This window comes from Symphalangus syndactylus, chromosome 20, assembly GCF_028878055.3.
Source record: "Symphalangus syndactylus isolate Jambi chromosome 20, NHGRI_mSymSyn1-v2.1_pri, whole genome shotgun sequence".
Classification (NCBI taxonomy): Eukaryota; Metazoa; Chordata; class Mammalia; order Primates; family Hylobatidae; genus Symphalangus; species Symphalangus syndactylus.
This window is the reverse complement of record NC_072442.2, coordinates 11,173,901-11,195,644: the sequence shown is the minus strand read 5'-3', so window position 1 is coordinate 11,195,644 and position 21,744 is coordinate 11,173,901. Positions and strand designations below refer to the sequence as shown.

At 40.0% G+C, this 21,744-nt stretch overlaps 1 long non-coding RNA gene across 1 annotated transcript in view; it reads left to right on the top strand.

Moving 5' to 3' along the window:
- The window catches only part of LOC134735380 (uncharacterized), a 76,162-nt gene extending 58,702 nt beyond the window's left edge, over positions 1–17,460 (top strand). Inside the window, exons 2-3 of the long non-coding RNA XR_010118421.1 lie at positions 6,708–6,748; positions 17,294–17,460. This is a non-coding gene — a long non-coding RNA (uncharacterized lncRNA). The remainder of the gene's footprint in view (positions 1–6,707; positions 6,749–17,293) is intronic.
- The last annotated feature ends 4,284 nt before the right edge of the window (positions 17,461–21,744 follow it).

The window sequence follows — 21,744 nt, the reverse complement described above, 5'->3', positions numbered from 1 at the left end:
AGTGGGATAGAAATTTATTCTCTGTTGGTTTGAAAAGCAGAATTGTGCTGTTTTTCTAGAATGGAGGAAAATAAGGCTAAAAACTGGGATTTGTTAATAAAGTGACTTTCATAAGTTAATGTTATTGTGCTTTTTCTTATAACCTTGGGAAGGGTGTAGTTAAGTATTTTGAAATATATTTTTTCTTACTACCTCTTAAAGAAATCTGATATCCTGACACAGCTTTATGTGCTGGCACTGTAGGAAATAAAATACCTGGGCTGTAAAAAAGAGGAATGCCTGCTCCACATATCATAGTCCTTTCCCACTGATGCCCATCTGGAGTTAGTTAACAGTATTCTACTGAGGGGAAAGTTTTATAGGAGATCTAGGCAGTGACCAGCAATAATGTGAGAAGTGCCCCTTAATGGGGCTAGGTCAACAGGGAGGCACCATTTGCTGAGATGCTTCATGCATCTAATGAAAACACTGTTAAGTCAAGTTTAGCCTAAAGCTGCCTCCTTACATATTTTAAGTTCAGCCTAAAGGTTTCTCTGTACATTGTGAACTATATATAACCTAAATGGAATTTTAAACAGATTGCAGCCTGCTCTTGGGCCTTTCACTGAGTTTTGGCCAATCAAGTGTGGCCAATTGTTCAAACTGTGTGCCAATAAGGCAAATGTAGAACTATAACCAATCCAGCTGTTTCTGTACCTCACCTCCATTTTCTGTATGTCACTTCCCTTTTTCTGTCCATGAATCTTCTTCCATCATGGCTCTTCACTGGAGTCTCTGAGCCTACTCTGGCTCAGGAAGCTGCATGATTCATCAGTTGTTCTTTGCTCAATTAAACTATTTAAAATTTAATTTTAATTTGGCTTTAGTGTTTTCTTTTCCTTTTTTTTTTTTTTTTTTTTTTGAGACGGAGTCTTGCTTCGTTGCCAGGCTGGAGTGCAGTGGTGCAGTCTCAACTCACCACAACCTCCAACTCCCTGGTTCAAGTGATTCTCCTGCCTCAGCCTCCTGAATAGCTGGGATTACAGGCGCACACCACCACACCCAGCTAATTTTTTTATTTTTAATAGAGACGTGGTTTCGTCTTGTTGGCCAGGATGGTCTCTATCTCCTGACCTTGTGATCCACCTGCCTCGGCCTTGCAAAGTGCTGGGATTACAGGCGTGAGCCACCGTGCCCAGCCGGCTATAGTTTTTATTTTTAAATCAACACGAACAATTCCACATCTCCTCTGCAACCAGGACTGACACTCTAGGACACAAAATAAGTTATGCAGCCCATGTTGAATGCTGTGAGATATTAGCTGGATGTTTCCAGAAAATAGAGTGCGAGTTTGTGGAAAGGAGAAGCTTGAAATTTTCTAAATTTTCTATTTCCATTCTTTCAGTGGTGGCTTAAGTTGTCTAAGTTTGATCAATTTATTCCTCTCCTCAAGACAAGAAACTTTAACAACAACAATCCCCCTCCCCCTCCCCCTCTCTCTTCTTCCCCATTCCCCTTCTCCTCCTTCTTCTTTTTTTGAGACAGGATCTTGCTCTGTCACCCAGGCTGGATCTCTGCTTACTGTCTCCCCTCACCTCAGCCTTCTGAGTAGCTGGGACTACAGGTGCACACCACCACACCTGGCTAGTTTTTTATATTTTTTCTAGAGACAAAGTTTCACCATATTACCCAGGCTGGTGTTAAATCCTTCAATGCAAGCAATCTGCCCACCCTGGACTCCCAAAATGCTGGGATTACAGGCATGAGCCAATATCCCTGACCAGAAATTCTTTATCTCACAGTGCTGAGGTGAATCATGCATGATGATAGTGGAGATAAAAATGAACCCTGGAATAAATTCAGATAATTCTTGCTGACTTCCTTTTTGCAAGATTAAGATTCTATACAGCAATGAACTGATTAGTATACTCCCAAAGTTCTGAATAACCTGGTACAGGAACAAGATATCTCTACACTTATTCTAAGGACTTAAAACTTACAACTCCTGCTTTCTCAAAAAGCTGCAGTTTTGTTTCACAGGCCACTTTCAGGAAGTGTTTGGAATCACAATGTTCCTGATTATTATCTTCATCCTGAATATTCCAAAAATCGCTATGTATTAGTTCATGTTTGCTGCTGTAACACATTACCATAGATTTAGTGGCTTAAACAACACACATTTATTATCTTAAAGTTTTGTAGTTTAGAGGTCTGCCTGAGTTTCACTGGGCTAAAAATCAAGCTGTTGGCATTTGCATTTCCTTCTGAGTGGGTCTAGTAAATAATCTCTTTCTTAGCCATTTCTGAATTTTAGAAAAGCCACGTTCCTTGTCTTTTGACCCCTTTTCTCATCCTCAAAGCCCGAAAGGGCTTGTTAAATCCTTTTCACATAACATCACTGCAAATTCCTCTTCATCTTTCTCCTTTTTTATTAAGAATTTTTGTGATGATACTGAGCCCAGCTAGATTATCCAGGATAATATCCCTATTTTAAGGTCAACTGATAATTCACCTTAATTATATCTCCAACTTTAATTCCCTTTTGCTCCTTAATCTATTTGTTGGTCTGATATTAGGATGTGATATCACTGAAAGTTCATTATTCTCTTTACCACACCCTTTATCTTGCCACTTCCTCTTTCCTGTGCTCCCAGTGCACAAAACTAACTGATTGCAGGACAATTCAACCAGGGTGTCTTATCAATTCCTTAATATCAATATATACAGATCAAAATCATAGTACCATTTATCCTTTCCCCAAAAAGGGCTTTTCTTCCTCAAAATTTTGTTTTGTCGATGGTGGCATGATTATTTTCCAAGTCACTCAGGCTTGAGGTCTCAGAATCACTGAGGGTTTTTTTCCCTCCATTTTAAATCCAAAATAATTGTGAAATTACTTTTATCTGCTTCTGTAGTGTTTCTGAAATGTCTGTCCTTATTTCAGGGCATTTATAGTCCTGTATTTCTTGAATTTTTTTTCATTTATTAAATTTCTTTTTTTTTTTTCTTTTAATTTTTGTCTGACTGAGTTGATTCAAAGAACCAGTCTTTGAGTGCTGAGATTCTTTCCTCAGCTTGGTCTATTCTGCTGTTAATACTTTCTATTGTATATAAAATTCTTTCAGTGAGTTTTTCAGCTCTAGAAATTCAGTTTGGTTCCTTCTTAGGATGGCTATTTTGCCTTTCAGCTATTGAACTGTTTTAATAAACTTCTTGGATTGAGTTTCAGCTTTCTCCTGAATCTTGGTGAGTTCCTTTGCCACCCAGATTCTGAATTCTATGCATATTATTTTAATTATTTCCAGCTGCTTAAGAACCATTGCTGGGGAGCTAATGTACTCATCTGGAGATAAAAGGACAACTGGCTTTTTGGATTGCCAGAATACTTGCACTGATTATTTCTCATCTGGGATAGTTGGTGTTCCTTTAACTGTGGTTTAAGTTGAGTATAGTCCATTGGCTTCACTTCCAATTGCTTTCAGAGGACCAGGGCTCTGTACAGGATCTTTATGTTTCAGTGAAATCTTGCACTTTATCTCACAGGTGTATGCATTAGTGGCACAAAGTTTTGATATTATAGTCAGGGTTGAGATCCAGTTAGATGTTACATAAGAATTATGGCCTGTAGCTAGGTTAATACCCAGCCCATTACTCTTTTGCACTTCCTTGGGTTCACAGGTATGCTCTGTGGTTGGTGAGGCAGAGAGATGGTCCACTTGCCAGGTTCACTCCTGGGCCTTGGGGTAAACCCCTCCAATTGCTGGGTCTGTACCTGCGTTTTTTTTGTTAGGTGTTCCCAGCCATGGGGCTCCCTTGGGCAGAAGCTGTGGTTGGAAAGAATACTCTAAATTGGCCCTACAGAGAGAGGCACACCTGGCTCCCATCCCAACCCAGTAACTCATGCATCTTGCCTCTCTCAGTACTATGGGGATTGAGGCTCCTCCCTGGCTTGAGTGTCAGCCATGGATCTCATCTCAGTACTCCAGAGCTGCACACTACAGCCTTGGGGCACGGACACAACCTGAGGCTCCTGTTGTGATTCTGGTTATGCTAAAAAATCCAATGTGCTCCTGGGTCACTGATAAGGTACTCAGATGCAGCCCTCAGGATGAGCTTCAGGGGCTGCACTGTGCACCTGCTCCTGCAGACTCATAAGCATAGACCCTAGGAGAGGCCAGCTGGCAGGATGGCTTGCAGAGCAGACATGCCCCAGTCTTGTGGGGATGCAGTCCCGACTCTCTCCTGGCTTCTCAGTCAGATGTGGCCTGTGCCTCCCAGAAAGGCATAGGGGCCACGTGGGGATGGCAGGTCTCGGCCGGAGCTGCACAGGACACAAAATCTCCTGGGCTCTCTGCTTGCTGAAGGCCTGTCTCTTCCTGCTCCCTGAGGAGATACCCCTGCCAGCTCACAGGTCCATGAGCATGGTCCCCTATAGCTAGGATCCCAGAGGTCCATGGTGAGAGTAAGCTGGCCCTCAGTTCCCTTATTCAACCTTTACCCAGGAGCCACTGGGGGACAGGAACTAGACCCAGATTTCAGGTACCACGTGCAGGGTCCCCAGATTCCTCCCTCTTCAGTCTCAGGTTCAGCGTTATCTGTCCAGCCACTCAGCATTTTCTCTTGAAGATCTGCCTGAGTTCTGGTGGTTTACTGAGTAATGTAGTCTCTCTCAGCGGTAGTGGCATTTCCTGACTGTGTCTAGTTGACCAATTTGTCTGAAACCTCTTAGTTAATAATTTATACATTTTTTTTTTTTTTTTTTTGAGAAAGAGTCTCACTCTGTCGCCCAGGCTGGAGTGCAGTGGTGCAATCTCAGCTCACTCAATCTCCGCCTCTGAGGTTCAAGCGATTCTCCTGACTCAGTCTCCCAAGTAGCTGGGATTACAGGCATGCACCACACCACCTGGCTAATTTTTGTATTTTTGTAGAGACAAGGTTTCACCATGTTGGCCAGGCTGGTCTTGACCTCCTGACCTCAAGTGATCCACTCCACTCGGCCTCCCAAAGTGCTAGGATTACAGGCGTGAGCCATCGTGCATGGCCAATATTTTTAAGGCACTTAAAACTATGAACCTGGTTGAAAATAAGCATTCAAAAGTTTCAGCTTGGCTGGGCACAGTGGCTCATGTCTGTAATCCAAGCACTTTGGGAGGCCGAGGTAGGCTGATCACCTGAGGTTGGAAATTGGAGACCAGCTTGGCCAACATGGTGAAACCCCATCTCTACTAAAAATACAAAAATTAGCCAGGCCTGGTGGTAGATGCCTGTAATCCCAGCTACTTGGGAGGCTGAGGCAGGAGAATTGCTTGAACCCTGGAGGCCAAGGTTGTAGTTAGCTGAGATCGCACCACTGCACCCCAGCCTGGGGGAAAGAGCAAGACTTCATCTAAAAAAAAAAAAAAGTTTCGGTTTATAGTTACAATTATTACCATCTTAGTTTTTGCACCACAGTCCTCTCTAACACATAGAACAACATCTATATAGCGACCAAAAGGTGAAAACACATTTATGTTCACCTTTCATATGAAGTATGAATGTGTTTTTTGGTAATCTTTTTTCAATCTAATTTGAAGTAGATGGAGGATAATTGTGTACATAATAAAAAGAGATAACACTGTATACATTACATTCTTTTCTTTATTTTGATTTCTCTACAACTGTGCTACTATTGTACTCCAATATTCCTTACTCAATCCTTGTCTGCTATTCCAGTTTCCTTTTTACTAGCACGTGACTATGATCCTACCGGAGTTTTAAGATGTTGATAGACATGCAAAAGCACTTATTATTTTTGCATGTGATATTAATAGAAAGATAGAAAGGATCTCACTATGGGAGAAAAATCAAGCAAGGCTCAAACTTATCATTAAATGAGAATTCTGGCCAGAATCCAGTACTTTTTTTTTAATGAAAGAATTCAAAGCCTTACAATTTAAATTTCATCATCAAGCTATATATAAAGAAGATGGGAGGACTTGGCTCAGCAGAAGTTCATGTAAAAATTTCATATCTAGAATATTAAAATGACTATTGAAGCAGGTATTCTGGTTGATAAGCTCGACACCCATTCCCAATCCTTTTTCCTTGGCCGTGTTTTGTCAGCCACCCTTCCAGCTATAGTAGATACACAACCCATTTCTGGTTCATGAAATGTGAATAGATATTTATGAGGAAGGAGGTTCTTGGTAAAGCTTTTATTTTCTTAATTAATAAGACAGCTATTGATGGTGGCAACCGTTTCTCTCTTCCTTTTTGTTTATGTCTCAATGGTTATAATGCCTGGAATTGCAGCAGTAATCCTGTGAGCATGAGGGAAAAAAAGAGAATTAGAGAGATGGAGCTAATATTTTGGAGATGCTGAATCAAAGCTAGCTGCATCTATTTCTAGCCCTCTCATTATATAAGGAGGTGAAATTTTTCTTTTTATTGCCACATTTATTTGGATTTTTCTGTTACTTGATGCTGGAAATATCCATAATCAATACAACTATTAAACTCAAGAAAAGCTTATAGTAATCAGCTGCTAAACATCAAATATAACCTTAGATTTTATTGCCGGAAGTATAATATATGGATCCTTGAAATTAATGCTATAATATTCTCCACCTCTTAACATATGCAATGTTAAAAAATTCGAATGTGGGTTTACATATCAAGAGAGGTAATGGTAGGAAGTCAGTTACTTCTGTTTGAACTTACAGTATTTCTTTCTCTTGCATATTTTTTAGAATGAAATGTTCATTAGATGACTTTAACAACCAAATGTGATGTGAGTATATTCTATCATGTACAAGAAAGAGAGATAATTTATATATTTTTTAATTCTTCTGAGACCCTTGTATGCCCAAGGGAACATGTAGAAGCCGTACAATGTAATTAAAAGCATCATGTTTGAAGTCATATAGGGTGAAATTGAATATTAATGTCATCATTTTTTAAATATGTGACTTGGGACAGTTGTCTATTTTCTCTGAGACTCAGTATTCTCATTTGTGAAGTGGGAATAATAGTAATTAGCTCACACTACTGCTATAAAGGTTAACCAAGATATGACAGCTTGACATTTAGTATAGTAAAATTTTATTGAATGTTAGTCATGAAGGTGATAATCTCTTCCCCTTCCCATCTCTTAGACAGTAGTTCATAGCTCTTCTTCTCTGCTTATACTTCCACAAACCCTCTACCTCACTTTTAGCTGAAGACCTTGCTTCCTACTTCACTGAAATGTTGAATTAATCTGAAGAGAACGTTTTTAGACGCTCATCAGCACATCTACCCACCTTCCAGCGTCTGTTTCCACCTACTCTGTCATCCTGCCTCTTCACATAAATGAACTATTCATGCTCCTATGTAAAGTTAAGTGCCCACTCCTTTTATATTTGATGCTATTTTTTTTTGCATCCTCCAGGATATTGCAGTAACAATGTTCCCTTCTCTTCTATTTCCTCAAATTTTCAGTCTTTACTGGACCATTCCCCAAAACATACAAGCATATCACTTTTTCTACCATATTATAAAAACAAAACAAAAGTAACTTGATGCCTCCAAGTGCCAGCACACTTATTCCAATTATTTGCTTCTTTTGACAGCTTTTAGCAATGCTGCTTATCTTTTAAATCCTTTTTTCCCATTCTCTCCTACATCTGCTTCAATCAGGTATTTATCCAGCTCCACCAAGACAAATGTAGCAGCCATCAGTGATCTCTGCACTGCCAAATCCAATGATCAATTATTAACTATCATTCTACTCACTTATCAGCAATATCTGAGCCAAAGGCCCACTGTACCTTTTTTGATATATTTTCTTGATTTAACTTGCAGGTTGTCACACTTTCCTAGTGTTTCTCCTAACTTTCCTCTTTCCTTTCCCCTCTTCCTCCTCATTCCTGAAACTTGGAATGACCAAGGACCATTCCTCAGTCATTCTTCATCTTTTCTTCTCTCACTCCCTTGGTGTTACCTCGTGGTTTTATTTTTTTTTTTTTTTTTTTTTTTTTTTTTTTTTTTTTTTTTTTTTTTTTTTTTTTTTTTTTTCTTTTTTTTTTTTTTTTTTTTTTATTATACTTTAGGGTTTTAGGGTACATGTGCACAATGTGCAGGTTTGTTACATATGTATCCATGTGCCATGTTGATTTCCTGCACCCATTAATTCGTCATTTAGCATTAGGTGTATCTCCTAATGCTGTCCCTCCCCCCTCCCCCCACCCCACAACAGTCCCCGGAGTGTGATGTTCCCCTTCCTGTGTCCATGAGTTCTCATTGTTCAATTCCCACCTATGAGTGAGAACATGCGGTGTTTGGTTTTTTGTCCTTGCGATAGTTTACTGAGAATGATGTTTTCCAGTTTCATCCATGTCCCTACAAAGGACACGAACTCATCATTTTTTATGGCTGCATAGTATTCCATGGTGTATATGTGCCACATTTTCTTAATCCAGTCTATCGTTGTTGGACATTTGGGTTGGTTCCAACTCTTTGCTATTGTGAATAGTGCCGCAATAAACATACGTGTGCATGTGTCTTTATAGCAGCATGATTTATAGTCCTTTGGGTATATACCCAGTAACGGGATGGCTGGGTCAAATGGTATTTCTAGTTCGAGATCCCTGAGGAATCGCCACACTGACTTCCACAATGGTTGAACTAGTTTACAGTCCCACCAACAGTGTAAAAGTGTTCCTATTTCTCCACATCCTCTCCAGCATCTGTTGTTTCCTGATTTTTTAATGATGGCCATTCTAACTGGTGTGAGATGGTATCTCACTGTGGTTTTGATTTGCATTTCTCTGATGGCCAGTGATGAGGAGCATTTCTTCATGTGTTTTTTGGCTGCATAAATGTCTTCTTTTGAGAAGTGTCTGTTCATGTCCTTTGCCCACTTTTTGATGGGGTTGTTTGTTTTTTTCTTGTAAATTTGTTTGAGTTCATTGTAGATTCTGGATATTAGCCCTTTGTCAGATGAGTAGGTTGCAAAAATTTTCTCCCATTGTGTAGGTTGCCTGTTCACTCTGATGATAGTTTCTTTTGCTGTGCAGAAGCTCTTTAGTTTAATGAGATCCCATTTGTCGATTTTGGCTTTTGTTGCCATTGCTTTTGGTGTTTTAGACATGAAGTCCTTGCCCACGCCTATGTCCTGAATGGTATTGCCTAGGTTTTCTTGTAGGATTTTAATGGTTTTAGGTCTAACATATAAGTCTTTAATCCATCTTGAATTAATTTTTGTATAAGGTGTAAGGAAGGGATCCAGTTGCAGCTTTCTACATATGGCTAGCCAGTTTTCCCAGCACCATTTATTAAATAGGGAATCCTTTCCCCATTTCTTGTTTTTGTCAGGTTTGTCAAAGATCAGATAGTTGTAGCTATGCGGCATCATTTCTGAGGGCTCTGTTCTGTTCCATTGATCTATGTCTCTGTTGTGGTACCAGTACCATGCTGTTTTGGTTACTGTAGCCTTGTAGTATAGTTTAAAGTCAGGTAGCGTGATGCCTCCAGCTTTGTTCTTTTGGCTTAGGATTGACTTGGCGATGCGGGCTCTTTTTTGGTTCCATATGAACTTTAAAGTAGTTTTTTCCAATTCTGTGAAGAAAGTCATTGGTAGCTTGATGGGGATGGCATTGAATCTATAAATTACCTTGGGCAGTATGGCCATTTTCACGATATTGATTCTTCCAACCCATGAGCATGGAATGTTCTTCCATTTGTTTGTATCCTCTTTTATTTCATTGAGCAGTGGTTTGTAGTTCTCCTTGAAGAGGTCCTTCACATCCCTGGTAAGTTGGATTCCTAGGTATTTTATTCTCTTTGAAGCAATTGTGAATGGGAGTTCACTCATGATTTGGCTCTCTGTTTGTCTGTTATTGGTGTACAAGAATGCTTGTGATTTTTGTACATTAATTTTGTATCCTGAGACTTTGCTGAAGTTGCTAATCAGCTTAAGGAGATTTTGGGCTGAGACAATGGGGTTTTCTAGATATACAATCATGTCATCTGCAAACAGGGACAATTTGACTTCCTCTTTTCCTAATTGAATACCCTTTATTTCCTTCTCCTGCCTGATTGCTCTGGCCAGAACTTCCAGCACTATGTTGAATAGTAGCGGTGAGAGAGGGCATCCCTGTCTTGTGCCAGTTTTCAGAGGGAATGCTTCCAGTTTTTGCCCATTCAGTATGATATTGGCTGTGGGTTTGTTGTAGATAGCTCTTATTATTTTGAGATACGTCCCATCAATACCTAATTTATTGAGAGTTTTTAGCATGAAGGGTTGTTGAATTTTGTCAAAGGCCTTTTCTGCATCTATTGAGATAATCATGTGGTTTTTGTCTTTGGTTCTGTTTATATGCTGGATTACATTTATTGATTTGCGTATGTTGAACCAGCCTTGCATCCCAGGGATGAAGCCCACTTGATCATGGTGGATAAGCTTTTTGATGTGCTGCTGGATTCGGTTTGCCAGTATTTTATTGAGGATTTTTGCATCAATGTTCATCAAGGATATTGGTCTGAAATTCTCTTTTTTGGTTATGTCTCTGCCAGGTTTTGGTATCAGGACGATGCTGGCTTCGTAAAATGTGTTAGGGAGGATTCCCTCTTTTTCTATCGATTGGAATAGTTTCAGAAGGAATGGTACCAGTTCCTCCTTGTACCTCTGGTAGAATTCAGCTGTGAATCCATCAGGTCCTGGACTCTTTTTGGTTGGTAAGCTATTGATTATTGCCACAATTTCAGAACCTGTTATTGGTCTATTCAGAGATTCAACTTCTTCCTGGTTTAGTCTTGGGAGGGTGTATTTGTCGAGGAATTTATCCATTTCTTCCAGATTTTCTAGTTTATTTGCATAGAGGTGTTTGTAGTATTCTCTGATGGTAGATTGTATTTCTGTGGGATCGGTGGTGATATCCCCTTTTTCGTTTTTTATTGCATCTATTTGATTCTTCTCTCTTTTCTTCTTTATTAGTCTTGCTAGTGGTCCATCAATTTTGTTGATCTTTTCAAAAAACCAGCTCCTAGATTCATTAATTTTTTGAAGGGTTTTTTGTGTCTCTATTTCCTTCAGTTCTGCTCTGATTTTAGTTATTTCTAGCCTTCTGCTAGCTTTTGAATGTGTTTGCTCTTGCTTTTCTAGTTCTTTTAATTGTGATGTTAGGGTGTCAATTTTGGATCTTTCCTGCTTTCTCTTGTGGGCATTTAGTGCTATAAATTTCCCTCTACACACTGCTTTGAACGTGTCCCAGAGATTCTGGTATGTTGTGTCTTTGTTCTCGTTGGTTTCAAAGAACATCTTTATTTCTGCCTTCATTTCATTATGTACCCAATAGTCATTCAGGAGCAGGTTGTTCAGTTTCCATGTAGTTGAGCGGTTTTGACTGAGTTTCTTAATCCTGAGTTCTAGTTTGATTGCACTGTGGTCTGAGAGACAGTTTGTTATAATCTCTGTTCTTTTACATTTGCTGAGAAGAGCTTTACTTCCAACTATGTGGTCAATTTTGGAATAGGTGTGGTGTGGTGCTGAAAAAAATGTATATTCTGTTGATTTGGGGTGGAGAGTTCTGTAGATGTCTATTAGGTCCACTTTATGTAGAGCTGAGTTCAATTCCTGGATATCCTTGTTAACTTTCTGTCTCGTTGATCTGTCTAATGCTGACAGTGGGGTGTTAAAATCTCCCATTATTATTGTGTGGGAGTTTAAGTCCCTTTGTAGGTCACTGAGGACTTGCTTTATGAATCTGGGTGCTCCTGTGTTGGGTGCATATATATTTAGGATAGTTAGCTCTTCTTGTTGAATTGATCCCTTTACCATTATGTAATGGCCTTCTTTGTCTCTTTTGATCTTTGTTGGTTTAAAGTCTATTTTATCAGAGACTAGGATTGCAACCCCTGCCTTTTTTTGTTTTCCAGTTGCTTGATAGATCTTCCTCCATCCCTTTATTTTGAGTCTATGTGTGTCTCTGCACGTGAGATGGGTTTCCTGAATACAGCACACTGATGGGTCCTGACTCCTTATCCAGTTTGCCAGTCTGTGTCTTTTGATTGGAGCATTTAGCCCATTTACATTTAACGTGAATATTGTTATGTGTGAATCTGATCCTGTCATTATGATGTTAGTTGGTTATTTTGCTCGTTAGTTGCTATAGTTTCTTCCTAGCCTCGATGGTCTTTACAATTTGGCATGTTTTTGCAGGGGCTGGTACCGGTTGTTCCTTTCCATGTTTAGTGCTTCCTTCAGGAGCTCTTTTAGGGCAGGCCTGGTGGTGACAAAATCTCTCAGCGTTTGCTTGTCTGTAAAGTATTTTATTTCTCCTTCACTTATGAAGCTTAGTTTGGCGGGATAGGAAATTCTGGGTTGAAAATTCTTTTCTTTAAGAATGTTGAATATCGGCCCCCACTCTCTTCTGGCTTGTAGAGTTTCTGCTGAGAGATCAGCTGTTAGTCTGATGGGCTTCCCTTTGTGGGTAACCCGACCTTTCTCTCTGGCTGCCCTTAACATTTTTTCCTTCATTTCCACTTTGGTGAATCTGACAATTATGTGTCTTGGAGTTGCCCTTCTCGAGGAGTATCTTTGTGGCGTTCTCTGTATTTCCTGAATCTGAATGCTGGCCTGCCTTGCTAGATTGGGGAAGTTCTCCTGGATAATATCTTGCAGAGTGTTTTCCAACTTGGTTCCATTCTCCCCATCATTTTCAGGTACACCAATCAGACGTAGGTTTGGTCTTTTCACATAGTCCCAAATTTCTTGGAGGCTTTGTTCATTTCTTTTTATTCTTTTTTCTCTAAACTTCCCTTCTCTCTTCATTTCATTCATTTCATCTTCTATCAGCGATACCCTTTCTTCCAGTTGATCGCATCTGCTACTCAGGCTTCTGCATTCTTCGCGTAGTTCTCGAAACTTGGCTTTCAGCTCCATCATCTCCTTGAAGCCCTTCTCTCCATTGGTTATTCTAGTTATCCATTCTTCTAATTTTTTTTCAAAGTTTTTAACTTCTTTGCTATTGTTTTGAATTTCCTCTCGTAGCTCAGAGTAGTTTGATCGTCTGAAGCCTTCTTCTCTCAACTCATCAAAGTCATCCTCCATCCAGCTTTGTTCCGTTGCTGGTGAGGAACTGCGTTCCTTTGGAGGAGGAGAGGTGCTCTGTTTTTTAGAGTTTCCAGTTTTTTTGGTCTGTTTTTTCCCCATCTTTGTGGTTTTGTCTACTTTTTGTCTTCGATGATGGTGATGTACAGATGGGTTTTTGGTGTGGATGTCCTTTCTGTTTGTTAATTTTCCTTCTACCAGACAAGACCCTCAGCTGCAGGTCTGTTGGAGTTTACTAGAGGTCCACTCCAGACCCTGCTTGGCTGGGTGTCAGCACCGGTGGCTGCAGAACAGCGGATTTTCGTGAGACCACAAATTCAGCTGTCTGATAGTTCCTCTGAAAGTTTTGTCTCAGAAGAGTACCCGGTTGAATGAGGTGTCAGTCTGTCCCACTGGGGGGGTGCCTCCCAGTTAGGCTGCTCAGGGGTGAGGGACCCACTTTAGGAGGCAGTCTGTCCGTTCTCAGATCACAAGCTGCGTGCTGGGAGAACCACGTCAGACAGGGACATTTAAGGCTGTGGAGGTTCTCGCTGAGTTTTTGGTTGTCTGTGCCCTGCCCCCAGAGGTGGAGCCTACAGAGGCAGGCGGGCCTCCTTGAGCTGTGGTGGGCTCCACCCAGTTCGAGCTTCCTGGCTGCTTTGTTTACCTAAGCAAGCCTGGGCAATGGCGGGCGCCCCTCCCCCAGCCTCGTTGCCGCCTTGCAGCGTGATCTCAGACTGCTGTGCTAGCAATCAGCGAGACTCCGTGGGCATAGGACCCTCCGAGCCAGGTGCGGGACACAATCTCCTAGTGTGCCGTTTTCCAGGCCCGTTGGAAAAGCGCAGTATTAGGACGGGACTGACCCGATATTCCAGGTGCCGTCTGTTTTCCCTTTCTTTGACTAGGAAAGGGAACTCCCTGACCCCTTGCGCTTCCCGAGTGAGGCAATGCCTTGCCCTGCTTCGGCTCGCGCACAGTGCGCTTCACCGACTGTCCTGAACCCACTGTTAGGCACTCCCTAGTGAGATGAAACCGGTACCTCAAGCAGAAATGCAGAAATCACCCGTCTTCTGTGTCGCTGGGGCTGGGAGCTGGAGACCGGAGCTGTTCCTATTCGGCCATCTTGGCCGGAAATCCCGCTTACTACCTCGTGGTTTTAAAATAGCATTTATATGCCAGTGACTCTCAAATTTATCTCTCCTACCCAGTTCGTCCTAACTCCAAGATCATACATCCAACTTCCAAATCAGTGGCTACTCTTGAAATACATTCAAATTGTAAAAATCTGCATGTCCCACACTTAACTCATAGTCTTTGTCTCAAATGCTATTCCAAATGTAACTCTCCATCTCGGTTGATAGCAACTCCTTATTACTTGCTTCAAGCCAAAAAACTTTTAATTATTCTTTCTCCCTTTCTCCCACAACTCACATCCTCTCTTTTAGGAAACATTGTTGTCTTCATTATTAATATATCCAGAACATATTACTACATACCACCTTATCATTAGCATTTGTGCTAAACTCTTTCCTGGATAAACTGCAGTGACTTTCATCTGATCTCCTACTTTTAACCTTTTCCACCTACAGCTTATTTTCTACCCAGCATCCAGAGTTATCTATTTTATTTAAAACTTTGGGTAAAATCATGTGACATCCGTATTAAAAATCCTGTAAAGCTTTCCTATTTTACTCCAAGTAAAATTCATTAAAACATCCCTTAACCTGGCTTTAATTTCCTTTTTCTTTCATAGAACTTTTCACTGTAAAACATAATCTATAATTTATTTTTTACATCACATTTGTGTTCTGTCTTCTTTTCTCTTCTAAAATGTAAGATCCTTGAGGGCAAGGGACTTTATCTGTTTAATTAACCGATATATCCCAAATGTTAAAAACAATGCTAACACACAGTTTGAGGTTCAACAAATGTTTGAAAATGAATAAGTATAAAGGCTGCTGCTGCTACTGATTGACCCAGGTAGGTTGCAGAGTTTTAAGAATCTTGCTTTTTCCATTATTTAGTATTAGACATTGCATCTACCTGCAAGTTTTTAAAGGAAGATTTTCTGATGTGTGATTTTTTTGATAATTAACTATAGGGAAAAACTAAGTTATATTACTTTTAAAGATATCATATTTATGTCATAGCCATTGCAATAGAAGAGAGAGTTTGAACTCAGCTCTGCTGAAGATATTTAAATGCTATCGTGAGCTAATGGAAAAGTACAAGAGGACATTGGGATGGGAGAAGTTGGTTAAAATGATTAGGCTATTTGTGTTAGCCAATTGTCACTTATCTAAATTAGGCTTCTATGATCCCTCAGAAACTGGGAGAAAGGAACCCACTCTTTCTTGATGATTTGATGAGAAAGACATTTCTAGGTTGTAGAAAATTTATATCTCTAATGGGCAGAGGAGGAATTTACCATCACGAGTTTTCTAAAGTTAATGTTTTAAGCAAAGAGAGGACAGGGATTGAAGTTAGAAAGCAGCTTAGTTAAATTTAGTCAAGCTCAGGGAAATGTTAAAGCTGTCTTGGCCAGTAGTAGGACAAAGCTGGAGACCGTTGCACAACATCTACTTAGTTTGGTTTATATTCTATTACTTATGAACATTAACATTCTCCATGAACTATTTGCATACTCTATTATTTTTAAAATGGTTTGTACCTAATCTTATTTTATTGAAAACAACAAAAAACGCTGACTTCACAACATATTGATGTGATCAAAACAATAAAGATAGGATCTCTTATGATTAGGAATTCAATTGGTCTTAGGTATATCATTTGAAAGACTTTACGAAATGAAGATATAAATGCAAGAGATACAGCATACTCAGGGCTTGGGGATGACCTGTGGCTGTCTCATACTGCAGCTTGGCATGTAGCATCATGCAAATTACAGAGATTTGTTTCAAATTACTGTGATATCAGGAAACATTTCAATCATTTCTCAATCTTCTTTAGCCCTGATGTCCTACGACTCATATTAAATTGGGCTATATGGAGTACCCTTTGAAATTTGCATTAATACTACAAAAACTAAATTCAAAGATAGGGGAATAATTGTCCATTTAGTGGTTTGATTGATCTTTCTAAAGCACATTGAAAATACTTTTAAAATTATTATGCTACTTTTCCTTTCCTTCTCCCTATACAACCAGATTCTAACTCTTAGCACGGGCTGTGTCATCTTTCATAATACTGACCTCAAACTTTGGAACAAGCTGCATTCTTCACCACTTCTCTCAATGCCGTCTCCAATTCACCCACAAACAATTTATCTCTATGTCATATCTCACCCTCTGCCTTTATGTCTGTACCTTACAAGGGGTTCCTTCTACCCAGGAAACTACCCCATCCAACTCTTTTCTCCCTTAGAAATTCTGCTCGTTCCCTGTATGTCATAGAGTCTGGAAAGCCTTTCAGATCATCAGACAGAATGAATTGCTTTCCTCTGTGGTCTGTGGTCACTTGTGTTTAATCATTACAGCTGTTATGTCAGGTTATAATCATGTGTTCACTTGTCTGTATTTGACATTAGGCTTAGAGCTCCTGGAGGGCAAGGATTATACCTGATAGTATGCGCCATGGTACCTGATACACTTATTTAATCAATCCAAATTTATTAATTCAGCACATCGTTGGGTGCCTACTACGTGGCAAATACCATGCTAGGGATATAGAAGTGAACACATACCCTCCACGAATTGCACATTTCCCGGGCAAAGGTGAAAACAAATGTAATTCTATGAGTATGTACAAAAAAAAAAAAAAAAAAAGAAACTGGAAGAACCTTTTCAGAGGAGAGTAATTTCATCTACAGTCTGAAGAAAAAGGTATGTTACTGGCAGGGAAAAGATCAAATTCAAAGGAGGGCAGGGTATGCTTGACCAGAGAGCTTGATGAATAATATTTAAGCTGTGTGACGTTATACAAGCTATTTAATTTCTGTGCCACAGTTTCCTCCTCTATAAATTGGCTTTAATGGTACCCATCCTAAAGGTGGTTGTTCTAATTAAAATAGTAAATATTTGTAAACTATTATGAATAGCACACAGCACTTAAAAAGCACTATGGAGTGTATGCTATGAAAGAGTTCAGGAATGCCACCCAAGATATCTTGTTTTGGTATGCAAATGACTTCAAACTAAGCATACTTGAGGAATGGTAAATGCAGGAAGAGGCTTTCTCTGAACTTCCTCTGTCTGCATAAAGATAGATCCTTCAAAAGGAACTCAACTGTAAAAATTCTCTTCCCAGGAATCTCATCAACCAGGGAAGATCAGCTTGTATCACAGGAGAGGAAGCTAGAGGTCCACACTATGCCCAGACAGACTTTGTCACAGGCTTTCACGTATTTTTCTGCGGGCCTATTCATCTTGACAAAATCATTTACTGTCTTCTAAGTTGCCTACTCCTCCCCTTCACACTCCCCTAGGAAGATTTGTACCTAAGCTTCTAGATCTCACTGGGTTTTTGAGTATTTACTTTTCTTTTTGAGTATTTACTTTTCTTTCATCTGATGTTTCCTTGCATATAATAAATTTGTATACCTTTTCTCATGTTACTCTGCCTGTTGTCAGTTTATTTCATCGACTTAATTATTGATCCCTCAGAGGGCAGATGGAAAGTTATTCTTCCCCTACATCTGCAATATAGAATTTAATAATTCTGAGAATTGCAAGAAGGTCATTGTGGTTAGGATGCTTGGGACAATTTCTAATGCTGTGTAAATTTAGGCTGGAGAGGTAGGAAGGAACCCATCATATTAGAAATTTTGGTTCTAAACATAAGAAAAATGGGAAATTATTAAAACATTCTAAGGCAGATTTACCCTTTGAGGTACCATATTGAGTATGTGACAGGTATTTAATACATTTTTGTTGAAGGAATCAACAACAGGATAGAAAAAGCTGTGAGGTTATAAGCAAATGAACTACTTCCTACAACTATATGAAGGATTCAACAAGAAAATGTATGTTAATGCCTGATATATGGAAGCTTACAGTTGGAAGATTTCAAGTTAAGCTTAGTATTTTATTATCTAAGTCTAGATTTTTGCTAAAGCAAAATATATATATTTTTAGATAGGTTCAAGTCAAAACTTGACAACATAGCAGACGGCATGAGTAATTTCTGAGAAAGTCACTTCAATCCCTTCTGTAAAACTGGAATAATAAGGATAAATTTTAGGATCAAATGAGGTAGTGTATGCACAAATATTCTATATTCTCTAATAGTTTATTGTTCATATCTTTTGTTTGTTTGTTTACTTGTTTTTTGAGACACAGTCTCACTCTGTTGCCCAAGCTAGAGTGCTGTGGTGGTGCGATCTCAGCTCACTGTAACCTCCGCCTCCTGGGTTCAAGCAATTCTCGTGACTCAGCCTCCCAAGTACCTGTGATTACAGGTGTGCACCACCATACCTAGCTAATTTTTTGCACTTTTAGTAGAGATGGGATTTTGCCATGTTGCCCAGGCTTCTCAAGCTCCTGAGTTCAGGTGATCCACCTGCCTTGGCCTCCCAAAGTGCTAGGATTACAGGTATGAGCCACTGCACCCAGCCTCACATTTTTATTTTTATTGTATGTCATCACAGTACAAGGCAATACTCATTAGTAAAGTGTGGTAAGTTCTACTGAAGTGCAGAGGAAGATCAGAGAAGTTGTATTGGAGCTGTAGCTTGGAGAATAGGTAGAGTTTTGACTGGGGAAGAATGAAGGGGGTAGTTTTCCAGATAAAGAGGCTATATAGCAGAGTGGAAAAAGAATAGAACATGAATTCAGATACATATGCTTTGAATCAGGACTCTGCCACTTAGTGTCTGTGTCACTTTATGCAAAGTTCTTTATGTTGTAGTGCCTTAGTTTTCTCATCTGTAAAATGGTTATAGTAGGGACTCTGCAATATTACAGTGAGATGGTTTTTGTTGATGCCTGAAATGAAGTTGTCCTTCAGAGGAATCTTGGAGGAGTAGGAGGGCGTAAAGGGTAAAGGGTCTGGCTTTGAGTTCAACTTGGAATCACATCATAGTTGTATCTCTACAGGCTTTCCATACCGTATTCAATCTAACTCTGTTGTTAACATAAATAATTATCTCCTTTGCCCTCAGGGTTAAATACAATATTTTGTGTGAAATACCAAGTACAGTGAATGGCATTCTAAAATAAACTGGATCTTCACAAATACTATTTACATATTACCAGCAGAATATTGAAGATGAGGAATGGCAACAACAAAAACTAGGGCATCAGTGCTCTTCAGGATAGAGATGATTGACTTTTTCCTTGAAGCAATGAGGAACAGTGAAATGTTTGGGGCAGGAGAAGTAAGTGATGACTTTTCTTGCCAAAAAATGGAATCTGTGAAGAAAAAGAGAAGGACTAAACTCTGGGGTTCATAAATCAGGAAGCAGCACATAATGTTTTAGCTCTGCAACATCTGACATAAAAGCCATTCATTTAGCTCGAAATGTCTGATTATTTCACCCAGAGCTCACTGTTACACTATGTCATTCCAATTAGTTATCTCTGGAGAGGAAATCTCATCAGATAATATGATTAGATCCAATCAGCATAGGTGCCAAGCACTTGGAACATATTATAAATGACATTTTCATTTATTTTATAGGATAAATGTTTGTCTTTTGGCATTTCTCAAATGTGAACATTCAAAGAAAGTATTTGAAACAGTATTTCAGGATAGAGGGTTAATGATTAAAAGCACAGGGTACTTCATGTAAGAAAACCATATTTTAACAATTACTATTTGATATCTCAAACAGTGACTTATAATTTCCTTTAAAATCTTTTCCAAATACCAATTTTTCTGCCTAAATGAGGCAGACAGCAGTGAATAAAAGTCTGAAACACCTGGAAAAACCTTGAAAGGGATGTAATTATTGCTACCAAATGTAAAATAGACTGTAAAATAGACTGTTGTGGGGTGGGGGGAGGAGGAGGGATAGCATTAGGAGATATACCTAATGCTAAATGACGAGTTAATGGGTGCAGCACACCAACATGGCACATGGATACATATGTAACAAACCTGCACATTGTGCACATGTACCCTAAAACTTAAAGTATAATAAAATAAAATAAAATAAAAAGAATGTTGAATATTGGCCCCCATTCCCTTCTGGCTTGTAGGGTTCCTGCCAAGAGATCTGCTGTTAGTCTGATGTGCTTCCCTTTGTGGGTAACCCGACCTTTCTCTCTGGCTGCTCTTAACATTTTTTCCTCATTTCAACCTTGGTGAATCTGACAATTATGTGTCTTGGGATTGCTCTTCTCGAGGAGCATCTCTGTGGTGTTCTCTGTATTTCTTGAATTTGAATATTGACCCGCCTTGCTAGGTTAGGGAAGTTCTCCTGGATAATATCCTGAAGAATGTTTTCCAACTTGGTTCCATTCTCCCCATCACTTTCTGGTACACCAATCAAATGTAGATTTGGTCTTTTCACATAGTCCAATATTTCTTGGAGGCTTTGTTTGTTTCTGTTCACTCTTTTTTCCCTAATCTTGTCTTCTCACTTTATTTCATTAATTTGATCTTCAATCCTGATATCTTTTTTTCCACTTGATCAAATCGGCTATTGAAGCTTGTGCGTGTTTCATGAAGTTCTCATGCCATGGTTTTCAGCTCCATGAGGTCATTTGAGGTCTTCTCTACACTATTTATTCTAGTTAGCCATTCATCTAACCTTTTCTTCAAGGTTTTTAGCATCCTTGTGATGGGTTAGAGCTCAGAGGTGTTTGTTAGTACCCACGTTCTGAAGCCTACTTCTGTCAACTCATCAAACTCATTCTCCATCTAGTTTTGTTCCCTTGTTGGCGAGGAGCTGCAATCCTTTGGAGGAGAAGAGGTGCTCTGTTTTTTGGAATTTTCAGCTCTTCAGCTCTGTTTTCTCCCCACTTTTGTGGTTTTATCTACTTTTGGTCTTTCATGCTGGTGACCTACAGATGGGGTTTTGGTGTGGATGTCCTTTTTGTTGATGTTGATGCTATTCCTTTCTGTTTGTTAGTTTTCCTTCTAACAGTCAGACCCCTCAGCTGCAGGTATGTTGGAGTTTGCTGGAGTTCCACTCCAGACCCTGTTTGCCAGGATATCATCAGCAGAGGCTGCAGAAGAGCAAATATTGCTGCCTTATCCTTCCTCTGGAAGCTTCGTCCCAGAGGAGCACCCGCCTGTTTGAGGTGTCTGTCGGCTCCGGCTGGGAGATTTTTCCCAGTCACCCTACATGGGGATCAGGGTCTTGCTTGAGGAGGTAGTCTGTCCGTTATTGGAGGTCGAACACCATGCTGAGAGAATCACTGCTCTCTTCAGAGCTGTCAGACAGGGACGTTTAAGTCTGCAGAAGGTGTCTGCTGCCTCTTCTTCTCCTATGCCCTGCCCCCAGAGGTGGACTCTATAAAGGCACTAGGCCTTGTTGAGCTGCAGGGGGCTCCACCCACTTTATGCTTCCAGGCCTCTTTGTTTACACTGCAAGCTACTCAAGCCTCAGCAATGATGGACACCCCTCCCCCATCCAGCTGCAGCATTGCAGGTCAATGTCAGACCGCCATGCTAGCAGTGAGCAAGGCTCTGTGGGCATGGGACCTGCTGAGCTAGGCATGGGAAGGTATCTCCTGGTCTGCCAGTTGCTAAGACTGTGGGAATAGTGCAGTATTTGGTCAGGAGTGTACCATTTCTCCAGATACAGTCTGTCA